Source organism: Ailuropoda melanoleuca, chromosome 18, assembly GCF_002007445.2.
Source record: "Ailuropoda melanoleuca isolate Jingjing chromosome 18, ASM200744v2, whole genome shotgun sequence".
Lineage (NCBI taxonomy): Eukaryota > Metazoa > Chordata > Mammalia > Carnivora > Ursidae > Ailuropoda > Ailuropoda melanoleuca.
This window is the reverse complement of record NC_048235.1, coordinates 34,708,537-34,728,608: the sequence shown is the minus strand read 5'-3', so window position 1 is coordinate 34,728,608 and position 20,072 is coordinate 34,708,537.

Below are 20,072 nucleotides of genomic sequence, written 5' to 3'. Positions count from 1 at the left end.
TAACTACTATAAATAAATTCATATTGAGTACCTAACACTAAAGTACTCTCCCGAGTATTGACAGGGAAGGGGGGTGGCATGGCAGGATAGAGTCAGCTAAGTGAGATTTACTATATTCAGGACCTTACAATGTATTTGGAAGTCAAGACTAAACTACCAGAGAGCAGCAGTAAACAAGAGCCCTCTTTCCAAAGTTTGGGGAGCCAAGGGGGTGTTTCTGGCAAGTTGCTGAGTATGTCTATTCTTTGCATATACTCAGGAATAAGGAGAAAAACTACAGAGAGGACCCATGGGCGCTCTGAGAGATGCACCCATGTGAGATGGATTTATGCCAAAACTTCATTTATCATCTGATCCCAAGTAGTTCCCCCGTGGACTAGTGGATCACAGTGGCATTTGGGGACCCAGTTAGCAGTGTCAATTGAAAGCCAATTCTGTGTGTAGTAAATCCCTGAAAGGTCTGAAGATTTCCACTTACCGGTGCACACTAAGTCTAGTAAATGGCCAGAGGCCCCTTTGGGAGAGGCTTAGAGGAATATTTACAGAATATGGTTGTAGAAGGTTGCAGGCTCATCCTCAAGGGAGGCCAGTCTCCCCTTCATTCAGGATGCTCAGGCTCAGTGATCTGGCTTATGCCTGAACAGTAAGAAGCTAAGGCTGCATTGTGCCCAGTCAAATTAAGTTCCTGGACATCAGATCTAGCATGTTTCTGTAGAGGAAGTGATATTTCAGTAGCCTACCCATCTATTTCATTCCTAAGGCCACAGTAATCAATTGGTCATGGTGAAAGAGCTCAGCAGTTTATTCAGTTTGCCTCTCTGTCCCTCCTGCCCATTACAGTGATTGTGCCTACCTGTCTCTACCAGTTAAGAGCTACTCCTTAGCCACAAATTTTCCAGCATCCCCATGGAAATTAGGGAGCATATCTAGGAGCTGCATCTCCTCGTGTGTACAGAGGAAGAAACCATAATGCTTTTCAAAGATGCTGGTGTTCTTGTCACTAATGTGTTTTCCAATTTCTCCTCTTAACAAAGGGAGAGATAAAAAGAACGTCTAGGGCCTCTTGGGGCCTATAGTGAGAATGTAGAGGAAGGGTATGCAGGTTGCATACGAGAAATTCATTCCCATATTCCTATCTCATCAAACACTTGGAGTAAATCTTCTATATTATGTTTCAACATCACTCAATATAGGCCATTTTTGAGTGAAAATTTCAGCCCACCAATCAGGTAAACTAATTTCCTGAGCCACTTCTAACATTAGATTCATCATTTCTGCTACATTCACTTATATAATGAATTTGGTTTGATCCAGTTTTATTTTCTGTCCTCCTTATTCTGACACCCTTAGAATTCATTCCCACATGTGTTCCATGCACTTTTATGCTGATATAAATTACCAGCATCTCACATTTATGATGGAGGATAAACAGGAATGGGGGCTGGGAGACTTGAGGATAGGCACCTTCACAAGGCACCTATTCTAGCTGAAGTTATTACTGGGTCTTCAACAAAGGGAGAGCTGATTTCATCAACCCCCAGAAGAGCAGGCTGCTTCCTCTAACAGGGGAGGCTTAGAGAGACTTGGGGTTTCAAACCTCAGTTTCAAACAAGTCAACCCAAGCAGAAACTTTGTGTGTCTGTGACTTCAGCTTACATTATGATTCTACAACATGACTAAATTCCATGCATAATATTCACCATGACTTGCCTTGTACATGGAAACAGATTCTTTTTGGCTCACTATGGAAATATCCTGGTTGTATGAACATCAGAGTTACAAATTTAAACTTATCATTGTCTATATGCGAGTTCTGCAGTGCACTTAGAAGCGTCTATTCCATGTTACAGTTCTAATGGTTATTATTGTTGCTGTATTAGTCAAGCTCAGTAGCTACTTGGTCCTCAAGACCCTTGGTACAATAAGCATTTTATCGCAATCGTAGGTGACAATTTTATCATATTATCATTGCATGCTATGGATTAGTAGTAACCCATCTGCCATCGGCAAGGAGTTCAACATCGTGTTCAAAGCTACTGGGGGGATAAAAAGCAGACCCAGACACTTTCGATGGTCTTTTTCTTCTAAACACTTCCATTACCAATATTATACCAGCCGGTGTCTAATCAGGAAAGCAGATCACAGCAGGAATAGCAACAGAAAAAATTTAATTAATTACACAAGTGTTGGAGGGCTGAGAAAGCAAAAAGAAAACATTGAGATATCATGTTACTATTAACTAAAGAAAGCAGCTGTCACAGCTAGGATTGGGGGACAAAAGGAAGAGGTTGAGGTTATCAGGACAGAAGCTTGAAGGCAGACCCTCAAGCAGCTGGGCTCATACCACTGAGAAGAGGGTATAATTGAATGCTGATGGTCCCTCAGGAGCTCATAATAAGAAGCTAGGGCTCTGGAACCAGACCTCAGAAGAGGTTTGCTGCTGCTGACCCTGCCAGCTACTGGTGGTATCTCTGAAGGGTCACTCTAAGGCTGGAGCTAGCCGTACTGAAAGGAGCTGAAGGACAGAACTAATTGCTGCCTCCAGAGGGAAATGATCTTGTTGAGCATTGCAGAGAGGTACAGAAGTAAATTAGAAAGCAAAATTACCTTCCAATCTCCTTCTAGAATTCCCTGCTGCAGAACCTAACAGGAACACAGATGATAAAGAAGAAAGGTTGTTAGCAGAGTGATAACACTGCCATTACAGAGCAGAAACTGCAAGGGTGTACTTAGAAATCGAAGGCAGCAGCTTAATGACTAGTACAAATACATCCTAAAACTGACACAAGAAAAATAGAAAAACTTATGTTCTGACCATTAAATAAATTTGAGCACAAGTCAAAAAAGTCTTCCTATAAAACAACCTACAAACCCAGATGACTTCATTGGCAGGTGCTACCAATTACTCAAGGAAAGAATAATTCCAATTATACACAACCTTTTCCTAACTCATTATATGAAGCTAGCATAACTTTTATATCAAACTCAACAAGGATAGTACAGAGTAAATTATATTTCTCTTTCATTCATGAACATAGATACAAAAATCCTCAACAAAATGCTAGTAAGATGAATCCAGCAACATATAAAAATGGATAATAAATCTTACCAAATTGGATTTATTGCAAAAATGCAAAGTCGATTACATGTTAGAAATCAATTAGTACAACCCAACATAATAACATGTTAAAGAAAATATAATTCAAAAATCTCAATAGATGGATGAAAAAAGTACTTGATAAAATTTAGTGTCCATTCTTTCATAAATTCTTTTAAATACTTTGAGTGCTTAGAAATAGAAGTAATTTTCCTGGCACGATAAAGTTTATCCATTTAAAAAATTACAGACAATATAGTACCTAAGGGTTAAACTCTGAAAATTTTCCCTTTGAGATATGGACCAAATGGAAGATTTTTCTATAACCATTTCTTTACAATACTGTATTAGAGGTGCCAGCCCATGCAATGAGGCAAAACAGAGAAATAAAAGGGTTACTGAAGGAAAAGAAGAAACAATACTGTCATTATACACAGATAGCATAATTGTGTACATTAAAAAATCTAGAAGAATCTGCAGATTAATTCTTTGAATTAATAAGAAAATATCGTTTCTTATATATATAATTTGATTATATGATTTTATATAAATATATATATATATATATAATATCAAGGTAAAAAAATCAATGGTACAAACCACTCTGAAATCAGACAGTAGTTTCTTTTGGACTAACACTCTCACAGATAACATTTATAAAATACTTAAAAACCAACTATCTAAGGGTAGAGAGGGCAACCAAAAGCATTTTGAAACTAGTGAAGAGTCAAACTTTGAAATAAGGAAATTGCCTTCAGTCTGTTTTTGCCTGAGGAGACTCTATGGTCTACATAACATGAGACATCTAGATGTCAAACAGAAAGCTTCTGGCTTCCTGGCTCAAGGAGTCAGGAAATGGGCTTCCACAGCAGCTGAAAAATAAAATGAAACTTCTGGAAAAGAGTGGGGCATGAGGAGAGCCCCCAAATCTCCACATAATTCCACCTAAATCCTTGATCAACCCCTGAACTTCACATATATGGGGGAGAATCTCAGGAGACCAGTGGAAAACAACAGCTGCATGGCTGAAAAAACTGAGCCTGAGCAAGGATTTCAGCTGTTGCCTACTCCAGAAGAAACAGTTTGAAGTTTCAGCCCAGCCAAGTTAACTACTTGCTAGAAAAAAAATAAACATTCTTCAAAGGAAGATAAAGAATACACAGTCTGCACAACTTATCATTAACAATGTCCAGTGTACAATAAAAAATTACTAGACATTGGTGGGGGGAGGAATAAACAGAAGAATGTGACCTAAGTCAAGAAAAAAATGTTGTCTATATAAGCCAAACTCCACATGTCCCAGATGTTAGCATTATCAGGCAAAAAAAAAAAAAAAAAACTTAAAGAAATTATTATAAATGTGATCAAAGACTTTGGGGAGCTAACTTCATAATGAATAAACAGATAGGAAACTCACCAGAGAAATGACAACTATAGAAAAGGACCAAATGGAAATTTAGAATTAAAATTACAGTATCAGGGGCGCCTGGGTGGCACAGCGGTTAAGCGTCTGCCTTCGGCTCAGGGCGTGATCCCGGCGTTATGGGATCGGAGCCCCACGTCAGGCTCCTCCGCTGTGAGCCTGCTTCTTCCTCTCCCACTCCCCCTGCTTGTGTTCCCTCTCTCGCTGGCTGTCTCTGTCTCTATCAAATAAATAAAATCTTAAAAAAAAAAAAATTACAGTATCAAAAACGAAAAGATGACTAGATAGTCTTAACAGCATACTGGAGACAGTAGAAGATAGGTCTAACAAGCTTATTGATAAATCATTAGAAAGTATCAAATCTGAAGGAAAAAAAAGAAGAAAACATTTTTGAGAAAGGAATAAAATCTCAATGACCAGCAGGAAAATATCAAGAAGCCTCACATTCATGTAATGAAAGTCCCAGAAGGAGAGGAGAAAAAGACTGCAGAAGAATAAATATGTAAAGAAATATGGTGCAAACTCTCCAAATTTATGTGAAAAGCATAAATCTACACATCTAATAAGGAGGTCAGCAAATCCTGTGAAGGATAATTCCTATGAAAACCACATGTAGGTGGAATTATAGTAAAGATGTTGAAAACTAATGATAAATTGATAATCTTGAAAGCCGAGGGAAATGATATATTGCATACAGGGAACAAACAATAGGAATTATGGCTGAGTTTCTCATAAAAAAGCAATGTAAGCCAGAAGACCAAGTAAAGACATCTTTAAGTGTTCAAAAGGAAAAAAAAAATCTTTCATCCCAGAACTCTACATCAAATGAAAATACCTTTCAAAACTGAAAACTGCTGAAAAATTTTAGGACTAAGAAAACTGGAAGAATTCAACAGCAATGAACCTGAAGTATAAGAAATGCAAAAAGAAGTTCTTTAGATTGGAAGGAAATAATACCATATGGAAACTAGGATTTACTGGGGAGAATAAAAACACCAAAAAAAGGTTAATAGTGGATTAACATAACAGAGTATATTTTTGTTTCTTCAAAAATCCTTTTAAAAGTATATAACTGTTTTTTTTTAATTATGACACTGTATTATGGGATTCTTAACATATGCAGATGTAATATATATAAAGCATCAATAGCACAAAGGACTCAGGAGTGAGAATTAACATATACTCTTGCAAGACTCAAATTTTATTTGAAAGGATAAAATAGTAACTCTAAAAATACTCTGATAAGTCGAGGATGCATATTTTAATCCTTACAGAAACCTTAAAGATACAAAAGAAAGAAAGGTGGGAAAGGGAGGCAAGGAAAAAGAAAGGGGGGAGGAGGAGGAGGAAAAAGGGAGAGAGGAAGGCAGGCAAGAAGAAAGGAAGAGAAGACAGACGAAAGGAACAAAGGAAGGAAGGGAGTCTTGGCTTTGATTTTCCCAAAAGCAGGCAGGAAAGGAAAAACACAGAAAGCAAAAGCAGGTGGGATAAATAGACAACAAACGGCAAATGGTGGAGCTAAATTAAACCATATCAATAATTACATTAAATGTTAATTGACTAAACACTCCAATTAAAAGACAGAGATTGACAGACTGGATTTTAAAAGTAAGTTTCAACTATCTGCTGTGAATAAGAGATGTGCTTTAAATCAAAAGACACAGATAGGTTGAAAGTAAGATGACAGAAAAAGATATACCATGTAGACACTAATCATAAGAAAGCTAGAGAGTCTATATTAATAACAGACAAAATGGATTTCAAGAGAAGTATTACCAGAAATAAAAAGTGACATTTCATAATGATTAAAAGATCAATTAATCAGGGAGAGATGACAATCATTAATCCCTATGCACTTAATAACAGAATTTTAAAATACATGAAGCAAAAACTGACAAAGTAAAGGAAGAAATAGATATATCCATGAAAATTGAAGGTTAACACCATTCTCTAAGTAACCATAGAACAACTCAACAAAATAATAAAAATTTAAGAGATCTGAACAACACAATCAACCACCTTCACCTCATTATCATTTCTAGAACACTCCACCAATGACAGAAAAATATACATTTTCCAAGGCCACATGGAACATTCACCAAGATAAACCATAAATCAAGTCTCAATATATTTCAAAAACTTGAAGGGGAATTTGTGTAGCAGCATACCTTCCAGTCTAGCATAAGCATGTGAATACATCATCACTGGATTATAATTTAATATAATAATTTTGGAGTCTATACCTATATATGGACACACATACACATACATACATGCTTATTTACAAATATGCATAAATTTTTATGTGACAAAGCAAATGGAGCAAAATGTAAACAACTGATAAATCTGGTATAAAGCTATATGGGAGTTCCTTGTACCATCCTTACAACTTGTCTGTAATTTTTAAATTATAACAAAATTTGTTCAAAGTATCCCTATACACCAGCAACAGGAAATGAAATATTTTAAAAGATACCGTTTATAGCAGAGTATCTAAGAATAAGTCTTTATAGGGAGAATTATAAAACTTTATCAAGAGACTTTGAACAAGGTCTAAATTGAGAGCAATACTGTATTCATTAACTGTAAGAGTCAATATTATAAATGTTTAAATAATCCCAAATTGTTTTATAGATTTGGTAATATTTAAATCAAACTTTCAACAAGATTTTTTTAGAGCTTGACAAGTTGATTCAAAAATTTATACAAAAATGCAAAAAAGACAAGATAGAGCAAAACACTCTAGATGAGGAAGAAAAGGTGGGAGGACCTGCTGTACCAGATAGTAAGACATCATAAATCTTTAGTAATTAAGGTTGTATGATGCCAATGCAGGGACAGACCTCCATGTATGGACATTTGATATATGACAGTGATGTCCTTGTAGATCAATGAGAAATGAATGAATTTGCCAACAAATGACCAATAAGTGTATGAAAATACCCTCAACATCATTAGCCACTGGGGAAATATAAATTAAAATACAAGGCATCACAACATACACTAGGGTGGTTAAAAGAAGAAAGACAGAATATACCAAGGGCTCACAAGGACGCGAGGCCACCAGAACCCTCACAGGCTGATGGTATAAAAAGAGTATAATGGTAAAACCACTTTAGAAAGCTGTTGGGTGGTTTCTTTAATCCATCCTGAATTATTCCTGTGGTTCCTGTGGTTTTTGTGTATAAAGCCGGTTGGTGATTTGACTTATAAAGTCAAAATTATACCTACTGTATGACCCAGCAATGCGATCCCTACATAATTTATCATATGCTTGGAAGCTTTGTTAATAATTGCCAGGGGCGCCTGGGTGGCTCAGGCAGTTGAGTGGCTGACTCTTGATTTAGGCTCAGGTCGTGATCTTGGGGTCCTGGGATCGCACCCTGTATTGGGCTCCAACACTCAGAGGGAAGTCTGCTTGATGATTCTTTATCTCCCTCTCCCTCTGCCCCTTCCCCCACTCATGCTCTCTCTCTCTCTCTCTAAAATAAATAAATAAATCTTAAAAAAATAATAATGATTGCAGAAAACTGGAGACATTCCAAATGCCCATCAACGGAAGAATGGATGAACTGTAATCTATTTATACACAGAACACCACTCAGCAGTAAAAAGGAACAAACTACTGATAACATCCAACAACACAGGTGAATTGCAAAAGCGTTCTGCTAAGTAACTAAAAGAAACCAGGCAGAAAAGAGTATTTTCTGGATCATTCCATTTACCAAATATCTGGAAGAGACATCTATAGTGACAGAAAACAGATCAGTGATGGGGAGGGGACTGAGTGCAAAGGGGCAACAGAGGACTTTGGGGGGTGATGAAAATGTTCTATGTCCTGACGGTGGTAGTGAACACGTGATGATATACAGTTGTCAAAAGTCGTCAAACTACACTCTAAAAGAATGAATTCTATTGAGGTGTAATGTAACTTACACCTCAATAAATCTGATTTTTTTAAACTTTAAAGAAAAAAGCCACAATGAGATCGCCTTAAATACGGACCAGACTGGCAAAATACTAAGTCTGTTGATCCCAGTTTGGGCAAGGATGAGCCGCCACAGGAACGTCGCAGACTGGGTCGTGGGGAAGCAGGCTCTGTGGTGGAGCCCAGTGTGCGAGAAGTTCACAATAAAAGCACAGGAAGAAACAGGAAAAGAAAAGTTGCTAAGGCACAGGCCTGACAAAGCCCTGATGGGGCGCTCCAGAGTGACGGTGGCTCATCAGAGTGGTCCCACGGTGATCCGGAATGGCCCCCTTTATTGTTCCACCCCCAGCCACAGCCCTCGGATCCAGGCTGTCCCGGGAAGGGCAGGTCCCAGGACAGAGACAGCTCTGCGGTGGAGACAGGCCCTGCAGGAGCTGAGCTGGTCCGCAAGTCTCCCTGGAAGAAGGGTCTGCGCAGGGCACCTTCAGGTCTGCCATGGGAACAAGCACGCTCTACTGAAGGTGTTGTGACTTAACACAACCATTTTGGACACCCGTTTGATCACACTGAAGATACGCATGCCCGTTGACCCAGCATCCTGTCCACGGTACGTAACCTCGTGAAATGCATTCCCTGCGTCCTGAGATAAATGCTCATCACGGCACTGCTTGTAACAGCCCCAAACTGCAGACGACTCCAAAATCCATTTTGTAAATTACAGTATATTCATAGAGGGAATACAACAATCAATTATTTTATATCAATATATACATACAAAACGCATACAACATATATATCGCTGAAAATGAACGAGATACAGCAGCAAGAGTCACAAGGGTGAGTCTCATGGACACAACGTTGAGCAAAAAAGAAGACACAAAAGAATGTCTCCAGTACGATTTCCTTCATACAAAGATTCCGAATTGGCAAAGCTACACCCTATGGTTTGGGAATGAATATGTAAATTATAGATCTGGGCAGTAACGTAGTGAAATGGGTTTCACAGAGGTGGGGGTAGCAGTCGCTCACTCTGGAGGAAGAGGGGGGTGCTCTAATTAGAATAGCACACTAGGGAAAGTTACCAAAGTTTTACCATCCGTGAGTGTTCACTTTATAATTATTAATCAAGCTCCACGTAGACCTTTGAGGCACTTTTCTTTGTGCGTTCTATATTTCACAACAAAAAGAAGGGAAAATGGGACGTACGTAATGGTTAAAGGAAATAAACAAGTGTGGCCTAAAAAGGAAAGGCTTTAGGGGTCATACAATGGTTATCGATCATCTAAAGAGCCGCCCCACGGGGCCCAGTTAGTACGTTTGGGAGAAAGAATTTTCTAATGATTCAAGCACTTGCAATGGGCTTCCAGGCTCAGCTGCTCCTGGGCCTGTGCCGTCCAAGGCCGGGGATGAGTGGCCTGGGACGGAGGGCAGGCCAGGTGATCTCAACCTGTCTTCTGGCTGAGGTCTCAGGGACAAAGGAATTAGGGGGAGCAAAGGCTGATGGGAGCCAGGAATAAAAGAACAAAGAATGAAAGAGCACATGTTAATTTGTAAAGCAAATGTCAGTTCATAGATCCTTGCCGTGGGAGCTAATTTACCCTGCCATGTCTCCTTGGAAGGGCCTGCTGCTTGTACATGGGCAGAGCCCAGTGTTTAGCTGACCCTGTTCTGCTGGTGGCCCTGTGGGCTTTCGGTCCCGAGGAGACTTGCGGTCTCTCTCAGGAGAACGGCACTGGGGATGCCCGAGAAGGTTCCAGCTCCCCTGAGGCCATCCGAGACAGCACAAGGGCTTATCTTCGGGATCCATTCCCAGGTTGATCACCACCCAGAAAAATGAAGAGCCGAGAGACGCCAGGCCAGGAATACCAATAGTGCTGCTATTGGTAATGCTGACGAGCCCTGGCCAGGTGTTCTGCATACATTTTCTCATTTCAGTAATCGAGTTCTGTGTATGCCTTCCACCCATACTGCCATAGTCACCATGACTCAGAAGATTAACCCGCCCCTGTGTGTCACAATGACCAGGACCGGTCTGGCAGAAGGTGAACACACTTCAGTTCAGACCACATTTAGGGTACAGCTGGGGAGAAGGGCACCTGGCCGTTATTCCAAGAGGGGCAGCCTGCTGTCTCTCACTGCCTAGCTCTCTCACTTCCTTGGGTGCTGCCTCCCTTGCTTGCCCATTATAACCTTCCCCACTGTCCGCCGTAGAATAACGAACATTAATACAGCATGTCCTGTGGGCGAGATACGGAACCTAGCTTCTCCTATGCATTCCATTTATTCATCGTAACACTGCTTTACTGATGAGCAAACCAAATCTCAGGGCAGTTAAGTAACCTCCACAAGGTCACACAGCTTTTAAGACCAGGCGAGACTTCAGAAGACCTCATATCCCCAATGCTTTATGATATACTGCCTTCCCCTCCAACCTCCCACTTCTGCCCCAAGCCCTTCCTACTGGACAAACTGACCTCCCATTTTCTCCAGCAAAGGCCCCCATTTCCTTCTAGGTCAAGTTCTTCCTTGTCTTGCCTATTAATTGGCATCACCCCACCTGACTTCCTGAATAAAACCAAGGCATGTTCTCCATCCTGCCCCCTAACAAATACTTCTTACCAGTTGCAAAATGTAATTCTTGCCATTTCTCCCTATGCCCTTTTCTGCTTCATTTCTGTGAAACCCTGGAGAGACCGTGAGTCTCTTTTCCACAAAGGCTTATTCTCTGTTTGCTTAGGGAGCAGCAGACAGAGCATGGGGGCTACAGGTGTGTGGAGCCCATAGTGGTCACAGCGAAGGAAACCCATAAAACCTCGACAAGTCCAAGGGCGTGGGAGAAAACTATTTTCTAGAGTGCGCATGTGCAGGTGCGTGAGTTAAGCTGCTAGGGACCCGCTGGGTATGCGAGGAAGAGTCCTGGGTCCCTTGAGCCAACTCTCAGCTCTGCGTGGCAGGCTCTCTCCAGTGGGGAACCTAAGTCGCCTCCACTCCCCAGCTCTCCCGCCCAAACCACAGGTTCGCCTGCGTGGAGACTGCCACAGCCCCGATCGGGCCCTGAATCACGCGTGACTCACTTGTCAGCCGATTTCTCCGCAGAAAGCTCTTAGCAGTTAATTTCTGGCTAATTTATGATCCTTCAGCTTAGCCCTACAGCGCCATTAGCCAGGAGCCTGACACGACTGAGTGAAATATTGTCTAATTTATTATCTTATTACTCCTCTGGAACAGGATCAATTAATTACCCATTAAAGTATTTCAGCTGCGGAGATTTATTAGGGGCCCTCTGCATTTTAACAGATGATTAGTTATACATGTTTGTTTGCTTGAAGAGCAGAGACTAGCAAATGAATAGAGGCGATGGAGGAGAGAGAGGGGAGAGGGAGCCCGTGCAGCAGGAGGGGGCTAATGGATCGCCCCTGACTCCGTGAAAATGGAGCAGTCAATGACAAGAATTATCGACTCATTCACTTGCGGTTTTGAGATAACCATATGTACAGCGGAAGGGGAGGAGGGGGAGAAAAACCCTCACTCAACTGCTTTTTCCATTCAATAAATTCGCTTCAGAATATATTGGATTGGGGTTTGATGGCTATTTCGTGTTTTGCAGAGTGCTGACACTGGTATGATTCAGTAATTATTGTTTCTTTTAAGTTATTGCTGTAATTTTGCTCTCTAAGATCCCAATCAATTTCTGCCTCTCAAGGGCACGCTTGAAAAGCGATATTTGAAAACAGCCCTCTGATAGATTGTGCTGCTAGACAGTGGCTGAGACAAATAGCCTAATCTGGCACAAATTAGCTTGGCTTCCACAGATACTTTCATACGGCGATGTAAATTATATTGTCAGGCCCAGTCACTTTCCTGCTTAGAGTGCAGCTAACAAGGAACCATGGAGACATTACTGGTGCTGCCTGCACTCCCAGCGCTGCGGCAAAGCCATTTGTAAGGGGAGGGAGAGAGGAGGGGGAGAGAGACACACTGGGGTAACAAAAGCCAGGTAGTCAAGCAGAAGTGAGCTAGAACAAGGAGGCGTGGAGGAAGCCCCAGTCCTCTTGAGCAGGACACAACGGAAGGAAACCACTGGAAGGGAAGGCTACCAAGCGGGAGTTGGGCGGGTCCATTCCGTGGGAGACGGAGGGAGGGAGGGAAAAGCTCCCTTTGGAGGGCTGCAAGCAAGAGAGGCAGGGCTCTGTCGGGAAGCTGCACGGAGAGGAGCAAACCGGAACCCCATCCTCCTCTGCGCCCGCAGAAATGGTTTGCGCTGGCCTGGGCTGGGGGAGGGCTGGGAGCTGGGCTGAGCAGAGCCGGAGAGGAAAGTGCTGAGTTGACCAGGCGCGCTTGCGCTTGCGCGCGCCTGGCTGCATGTGCCACCCTGGGAGCGCTTGGAGGGCAGGAGGAGCTAACTAGCTCTGACCAGCTCTCCCCACCGAGGGGTAGGGGCGAGCCCGGGCCCCCGTGAGCACTCAACGGGGCTGTGTCCTCGGCATCCTGGGGCAGGTGGGAGTTTGCTCGGCTGGCAAAGAAGCCTGCCTCCAAGGTGCCCATCGTGTGCCAGCCTGGGCAGCATCCTAACCCCTTGTCTTCTCTGCCTCCAGAATCGGGCTCCACTCACGTTAGTCACTACAAACCCATGCTCCTCATCACCGGCCCTCACCCCAGTCAGATCCATGCCCTTCACCACCTCACCAGTCAGCTCCTCCTTCCCTTTCGCTCCCTCTCCCCTCCAGTGCCCTGTCTTCCTGCACCAGGAAGAGCCCCACTTCTCCAGGCCTCTTCGCCGACCCTCAGAATTCTACCACAGAGACTGCTCCTGGCCGGGCAGTGGAAGGCTGGAATGCCCCCTGCATTCATTTGGCCTCTGTGGAATCAAATTCCACGTCTTGGGAGGCTCACCTTGCGTGCTAGAATAGAAGCAGGCCCGGCCCTAAGGGCAGTAGCCACCACTCACCTAACTAGCCCTGGGAGGACCCTCTGGAGCAGGTCACGGGTAGCCTCATGAGTTTAAGGAGAGGAAGGCTCTGGAGGGGGCGGAGGGCCTGACCAGGCTGGTCCCAGAGCCTAGGCAGACATCGGGGAGTGTAGGAACACCACAGTCACCTGCCACGCACAGGCCTCAGCCTGGACTGGCTGCAGGGGAGACCCCAGATGGAGCCGATCAGCAGGTTTGGATGTTTGGAGAGCACTGCACCCCCCTCCCGCATCCTCCCAGTTCCATACCTGCGCTGACATCAGGGTCAGAGGCCCTCTTCCTTGGCAAGGGACTGAACATACATTTCTCAGAGACAGCAATGAGGAGGTCATGTCACTGAACGTCTTCTGAGTGAAAACAGCTTCCCAAACACGTCCTGGGCCTCTTCGTCTGGCAATGACCCAAAAACATTTGCTGCTTTAATGAAAGTGTTTGCTCTGAGTTTCATTTCCTTTACCTGCCTGTCCATTGCCCCATGGCGGTCTGCTATTTCTGAACTGCCCTCAGCCGCACCTTCTCCCGTCCCTGCTTAGAACTTACTTATCTCTTGGGAACTCCAGGAGGGAGCTGCTATCACTGTTCGGTTTGCTTGGAAAATGAGAGTCACATGCATTGGTGACAAAAATATGACATAAGCAAGAATGATGTTGACTCTTCATCCAACCTGATAAAAATGCTGTAGGCAGGCAGACAGAAGGGCCCTGTTGTTTCTTTAACCCTACTGTGTGAGATAACTGTCTACATTCATTTGTAAAAACAGCATCCAAATGTATGCTAGCCCCAACACAATAGAAGTTTATTCCCCACGTACACCAGGCCAGAATAGCGTGGCTCACAAGCGGGGTCGCTCGTCCAAGCGGTGACGGGGGGCCCAGCCTCCTTCCACCTCATGGCTTTCATCTTCACCGCGTGGCTCGCGAGCTCCTTGTGCTGTGTTCTGCATCAAGTCTGGAAGGGAAAGAACATGCACGTTTGCCCGTGGGAGGTTTCTTATGGGCCAGGCCTGGAAGTAGCCTGTGTCGCTTCTACTCGCATTGGATCTATAGAATTATTTATAGACGGTATTTATAAATGGACTATTTTTTTAAAAGTAAGCTCAACCACCAACATGGGGCTTGAACTCACAACTCTGAGGTCTAGCGTCACATGCTGAGCCAGCCAGGCACCCCTATAGATGGACTTCTAGATACCACAGCTTGGCCCTCGCTGGGCAAGAAATCCTCCGTGCTATCAGAAGAACTAAGAATCTCTGATGGACAGCTGGTCATCTCAGCCACACCATCTAAGCAGTGTTATCCCCATTTTACACAGGAGAAAACTGAGTTTAATGTCAGAGCTGGAATTCAAATGCAGATGTGTCTTACACCAAAGCCTAGGTTATTCCCCTCCACCACATTAAACCGTACAGGGAAAGAAAAGGAAATCAGCACATAAACTTCCAAGAAAATAGTCCATCATCTTCCCCAAGACTCAAGTTGGAGAACGGGTTTTAGAACACCTAGTTCTGAGTGTTCTTAAAGTCTGACATGTGGACCCTGAGCCACACTGGACCCGGAACTCAGGGAGCAGAAGCTAGATGCATCTTCTTTACGAGCAGTGACAGAGATTACTACCCAATTTGCAAATAATGACACTGAGGCTCAGAGAGGCTAAGCGATTTACTTAAAGTCACACAGCGAAGTGGGCCGCCGGCGGGACTACAATCAAGTCTTCTCACTTTGAGTCAAGGGCGCAATCCTCAGCTCTCCACCCCTCCCACCTCATTGGGGTTTTTCACACCGGAGCTGGAAATGAAATCGGAGATCAACATACTCTCCATGCAGAAAGACTGCTTAGAGCACCTCTTAACTCTTACCTGAATCTAGAAATATGGGTCTTTTGAGGACCTTGCTCTCCCTATTCCTAAATTTGAAAAAATTGAAGACCCCACCAATATAGAGGTCAAAAGAGTCTCCATCAATTCACAGGGGAGAAGGACAAAACTCCTCAAAGGCAAAGACTGCATTTTTTTTTATACACTCAAGGCTTCATATAGTACCTGAAAATCTCAGGGCCGTGCAATAAACATCTATGAGACAGATGCATGTGTGAATGTATTCCCCATTTTCCCAGCAAGAACGAGTAATCAAGATGAGTTTCAGACAGAAAGGGGAAAAAAAAGTCTCTCCTATTTCTCTCTTGGTTTTTGAGCCATAACTTATTGTATTATCTTCATTGTGTTTTTTCTAGTAATTATAATGCATATTCTTAACTTTTTACAATCTGTGTAGAATTCACATTGGATCTTTTCATGCAAAATGTAAAAACTTTGCCACTGGATAGGTCAGTTTACCATCTCTCCCCATCTTTTCTGCCATGGCTGATGGCCCTAGTTATCACATCTGTACATGTTATAAAGCCCGAGAGACAATGTTAGAACATGCGCTCTAAATGTCATGTGTATTTTAGAGAAATTAAGAAATGAAAAATAGTATTTTTCTATTTACTCCAGATATTTACCATTTTTTGATGTTCTTTACTCCTTCCTGAAGATCTGCTTTTCCGGGGTGCCTGGGTGGCTCAGTCAGTTAAGTGTCTGCCTTCTGCTCAGGTCATGATCCCGGGGTCCTGAGATCCAGCCTCACATCGGGGCTCCCTGCTCAGTGGGGAGTCTGCCCCTCCCTCTGCCTCTGCCTCTCCCCCAGCTCATGCTCTCTCCCTCTCTCACAAACTCTCTCTCAAATAAATAAATAAAATCTTAAAAGAAAAGAAAGAAAGATCTGCTTTTCCATTTGGTATCATCTCGTTTCAATCTAAGAACTTCCTCCAGCATTTGTTGTCATGCATTCAGCCGGCAGTGAACTCACTTGGCCTTCTTTTAGCTAAAAATGTCTTTATTTTGCCTTTGTTCTTGGAAAATATTTTCACTAGGTATAAATTTTGGGTAGACAAAGGGTTTGTTTTTTTTTTTAATCACTTTAAAGACGGCCTTCCCTGATTTTCTTGCCTCCGTCAACTCATTGTCTTTCTATATATAAAGCATCTTTTTGGGTCCCCTGGGTGGCTCATTCGGTTAAGCAACCTACCCGTGATTTCAGCTCTGGTCATGATCTCAGGGTCATGAGATAGAGCTCCAAGTCCAGCCCCACATCAGGCTCTGCGCTTAGCCAAACGTGGTTCTCTCCCTCTCCCTCTGGCCCTCCCTGCATGCGTGCTCTCTCTCTCTCTCTAATAAAAAAATCTTTAAATAAATAAGTAAAACATCCTTTTGCTCTGACTGCTTCAAGATTTTCCCTTTCTCCTCTGGTTTTTCATAATTTGCACAAGATGTGCCAAGGCATGGTTTTCTCCACATTTGTCCTATTTGGACTTTGCTGAGTTGTTGGGTTTTTTTAATGAAGTAGGCTCACGACCCTGCAATCAAGACCTGAGCCAAAAGCAAGAGCCGGTTGCTTCACTGAATGAGCCACCCAGATGCCCCTGCTGATATTCTTGAATCTGTAAATTTGTCTTTCATCACATTCGGGAACTATTTTTTTCAATATGTCTTCACATTATTTCTTCCTATTCTTTTTGTATGTTCTTTTTCCTTTCCTTTCATTCTTAAAAATAGATCATTTTTATTGATTTACCTTCAACTTCATGGACTACTTCTCCATCATCTCTTCTGCTTTTAAATCCAATCCAGTGAATTTTTACTTGAAATATTTTATTTTCAACTTCTGTTTGGTCCTTTTTAACAGTTCCTATTTCTTCTTTATATATTTTTTTCATCTATCTCAGGCATATTTTCTCATACGTTAATGAGTATAGTAATAATAACTAACTTAAAATCCTTTCTCCACTAATTCCAACATTTGGGTCATGTAGGGATCAGTCTTCACTGATTGTGCTTTCTCTTAAAAACAAGTCATGTTTTTCTAGCTCTTTCTGTACTGGGTAGCTGTGGGTTATATTCGGGACAGGGTGAATGATGTGTTGTGGGCACTCTGGATTCTGTTACATTCTGCTGAAGAGTGCGAAGTTGCTACTTTGGCAGTTGTTGTCATAACAACAATTCAAGCGATTAGATTGGCTGGGCTGAAATTGTCAGTTGTGTCTCTTGGGTGGCAGCTTCAATCTCAGTCCAGTTCTTCTATTGTTCGCTGAGCCGCTTGGATTCTACCCCACGTGTGCTGGAACCTGAGATTTGGGTACAGTTATATATAGCAGTCACAGTTGCCCAAAACTCCATCATCTGGTTCTTCAGGCCAGGAAGACTGCAGGTCTCCTAGAGGAGTCCTAGCTGCCCTGTGGGGGATGGATTCCAGCTAAAGGCCATAATAAATGGGAAACTTACCCCACACTAGCCCCTTCTCCCAGGTGTCAACTGTGCCTGCAGGTGGCTGCTTCTTGAATTTTGTCTAGAGCTTGCAGTTATTGTCTATTGTCTATTGTCTATTGTCATCTGATAGGTGCCTACTTGACCACACCGGAAGTAGAACCCTCCCAGTGTATTTTGGGTGGGGGGAAGGCCAGCTGTTCTGATAAGATGACCCCTCATAGTTCTTTGTCTTACTGCATGTCATAAAACTTTCCCAAACTTTCGAAGGTGAAAGAGGTGTGCTTGTGATGGGGGTGTGAAAGGAACAGAATGCAACTAAAAATTCAGACATGACTGGATCTTTAACATGTGTCACTACATGTGTCTTTCACATGTCAACAAGCATTTACTGGGCATCTGCTGTGTGCCAAACAGGGAAATTTCAACCAGGGTTCTTTATTTTTTTAATATTTGACTTATTTATTTGACAGAGAGACAGCCAGTGAGAGAGGGAACACAGCAGGGGAGTGGGAGAGGAAGAAGCAGGCCCCCAGCCGAGGAGCGATGTGGGACTCGATCTCGGAACGCCGGGATCACGCCCTGAGCCAAAGGCAGACGCTTAACGACTGCGCTACCCAGGCGCCCCTCAACCAGGGTTCTTAATGGGTAGGGCACATCAAAGCTCTTCCAACCTTGATGAATATGAATATATAGGTTGTCCTGTATCACGTGTGGCATAATTAACAGTAACAGTTACTATTCTAAGTGTCAAAGGTGTGCCATGCACTGGTTCTAACCATCACAAGAATCCTGCATCTTTGTCATCTCTATTTTATATGAGAAGTGCTGTGAGGTGGAAAATGGTCAGTGTCAGAGCTGGATAAGCCCGGGTTTCGATCTTCACTTTGACACTAACCAAATCACCACAGCCTGAGGCCAATTGCTTAACATCCTCAAGCCTCAGTTAATTTACCTGTAAACTGAGCTTTCAAAGTTGTCATAACGATAAGAAATAGCAGGAATAGAACACCTAATACGGAATCCGGCTCATCTAGCTACCCTTCTTTTTACAGACAAGAATACTTAAGATTAGGAAGTTTAAATAACTTTCTCTGTGAGGAAGTTATCTTGCTCTGTAACAGGAAACTATCTTGCCACCTAATAAGTGTAATAGCTGGGTTTCAACCTCGTGTCTGTGCACTTCCTTGATAGCTGGTTGCATTATCTCTAGAATAACCACCAATTATTGAGGACCTACTATGTCCAAGAACTGCATTAGGTGCTTAACATACAGAAGGTAGGCCTGAAACTAACCAAAAGATTAAAAAATAATAATAATAAGACCCTCGGACCTGGTCACTTTTTCCCCTTATGGAATCATCAGAATTATTAGATCTTTAAGATATCTCTTACTCACCCAGAGTTAAGGTCTTCCCTTGGAAGAAGCACATTCGCTTGATGGAATTACTGTCTACCCCAAAATGCTAGAGAAAGACACACTGGCTATTCTACTAGAGAGGCAGAGGTCCTATAAATGGCCACCTGGTACCCCCTTTATTCAAGAATACATTGAAATGGCTCAGGGACATGGGGAGAGAATGAAGTTTGGACAGAAAAATATTTAAGGCCCCCTCAAGCCAATGACACAGTCAACAGCCTTCTCCTTTCTGTGCATAGGAGAGTCAAACTGGGTATTATTTACTCATTTTATATCTTGCATTTCGAACAAATTCTGAGCTACAATAAAATTTCCTTTGTCAAGCCATCATTAGTGGGTTCAAGATTCTTGATGAGTATATACAGACCTTCCACACCCACATAGTTATTTAAAGTGATCACTGAACTCACTTTAAGTAATTGTCTAGTGGGTTGGCCAGATTCCATTTCTCTCCTATACAGCATAACATATTTTATTGTTTCTGTTCATTATCCCCACATTGTTGACTTCCAGGTTGGTGTTAAATCTTAATCACATTGTCAGACCTACTGGTATATCTATTCATGCACTTATCTGTCCAAAAAATAATTCTCAAATGCCTACCTGTGTCAGACACAGAAACAAGAGATATGCACAGTTGTGTTTCATGATCTCTCTCACAGCCCGATACAGCGGACAGCACTCTGGTCCTGAAGCCAGAGATCCGGACTCAAGCTCTGTCTCCTTTGTTCACCAAATTAAAGACCTCAGTTAAGTCAATTAACTTCACGGACTCTCAATTTGCACATTTGTAAAGTGGGAATAATTTGCCTGACATCTCTAACTAACAGGGTCTTGTGAGGTTCAAATAAAATTATACAAACAAAAGCATAAAATTGTAAAATCATATATAAATATAAGCTATCATTTGAATTAAATATTACATATCATGTATA